Raw genomic sequence first — 2110 nt, 5'->3', positions numbered from 1 at the left:
TGCTGTCTACTACCTGTAAACTGCGATCGCGGCGCGCGTGATTTCGCCATTCACTTTTCTTTATTTTTCTTTTTATAAAATCTTCAAACTAACTAAAATATCTCTTGTCTTTTCTTTTAAATGACATCTAGTTTCTAAAAATCTCCATATCTTTTTTAAAATAAAAAGGATAATATCCAAAGTATCTAAAATATACTAGTTTTGCCCAAAATCTAATGTTTTTGGACCTTCCAAACTATACACATGAACTTAGTGATTAATATAACTCATAAGTCTTGTTCACGTTGTAATTTACGTGAAGGGTAGCTACAGTCTTTGCCAATTCGAGAAAAATATCGAATTTACGACTCTTGATTTTTCTAAATAAAATATTTTAAATTAAATAAAAATTATCAATAATTAATGTTAGTTAGTTTTTATCTTAGATAGTCTTTAGTTAGTAATCTTACTAACTTATTAATTAACTAACTAACTTACGAACCAACCAACTAACTTTTATTGTGCGGAGATATTACACCTATTGAGCTTAAGTGGATCTTTTGTTGTCTTCTATATGCTTCTATGAGTGTCATGTTTGATGGATGTTTAGCTTGAGGATATTTTTCAACCTTGGAAAGAGAAGAATGGAAGCTCTTAATAGCTTGAAGAAGCAAATATAGTATATTGCTAATGAAGACTTAAAGTGAAGATTGAAGTGATCGTGATAGTAATGAGCCTTGTAAGGTCATTATAGTGTCTTTGGTGTACCTTCATATCAGACATACCTCTTGCGAGGTGTATCCACAACCATAAGAGGATTATTGAGTGTGATTCCTTTTTATTCTCATGTACTATTGAGAGAGTATATGTGAGAGAGATAATGGAGAGATATTGAGAAAAAGACTATGAAGATGATGAAATATGAATACTATGTGATGAATTTCATTCAAGACTGAGCACTATTTTGTGTTTCATTGGTTCTTTGGTGGTTTCTATGAAGAATATGAAAAATATGTTGAAGATTTGTTGTGATAAATCCATGGGAGATTCACTACATGATGCATGTAAAGATTTGTTAGTGTTCTTTTTCTTATTGGGATTTGTTGAAGTATAAAGGGCATGCTTGTTGGTGTGACAAGATAGTTTTTCTTGTAGTAGTTTCCCCGTTTTCTTAGTATTCCCATTGGCCTCCACTTTGGGCTCCCCTAATACTAAAGGGGGAAGGGGATATGAGACCCCCCCCCTTACTTTTTTAAATAATTTTTTTATAAAAATGCATTATTTGGTGGGGACCAACATCTGCCTCATAGCATTTGCATGCCCACACATGCTTGGGGAAGGGGGGGGAGTCTTTGGGCCCCTTGAGTTTCTCTTGGCATCCCACTCTTTGTAGACTTCTGTAGACTTAGTGGGGTCCTTCTCAGGAGCATCTCTAATTTCTAGAGACACTTCAATGGCATTTATAGATAATTTATGGTTATACAATAGAGAAATCATATTCTTTTGTGGAATCGAATCCACGGTGGACACACCTACTCTTCATGACTAAAAAGCTAGTCTATTGGTCTAAAATGTGAAACCATGTGTGACTTTAGATGGAAGAAGGGCCTAAACTAATACAAAGAGTAGAAAGGCTCTTCTCATATAGAAACATGGTCAAATTTGATCCATAGAAGCATATGGTCTTGTCTACAAATGCTATGGATTGTTCATAAACAAATAGAGTTGATCTAGCTTGGTTTTCACTATTCATAATCTTTCAAAACTAAAACACATATTCATTTTTGTGCGATGTATCCACTTCTATGTTTGCAAACATGTCATTTATTTGCTTCAATGTATTCGTATATGTAGTGAATTCAACCGCTCTTCTCTTCTTAAAATTGATCTCTTTCTCCATACAACTCTCATAGTTTGAGACCTATTGGACATACATGAAAAGTCTCTTGACATCTTTTTGGTGAACCCAATATGAAACCAAGTGGGGTGGAGGTTTCGCCATCTGTTAATGTCTAGGGTCCACATTAACATTGAATGCTACGTTGTCAAAAGGCTTTTCTGTTCATGGCATAAAACATGGAGTTCTTATGTTTGCAAAAGAACTTCATTAGGATTCACATGAGAAACTTTC

The sequence above is a fragment of the Lygodium microphyllum genome, chromosome 28, assembly GCF_053477565.2.
Source record: "Lygodium microphyllum isolate KBCC chromosome 28, Lygodium_microphyllum_v1.1.10, whole genome shotgun sequence".
In the NCBI taxonomy this organism is placed as follows: Eukaryota; Viridiplantae; Streptophyta; class Polypodiopsida; order Schizaeales; family Lygodiaceae; genus Lygodium; species Lygodium microphyllum.
This window is presented reverse-complemented; position numbering follows the sequence as displayed.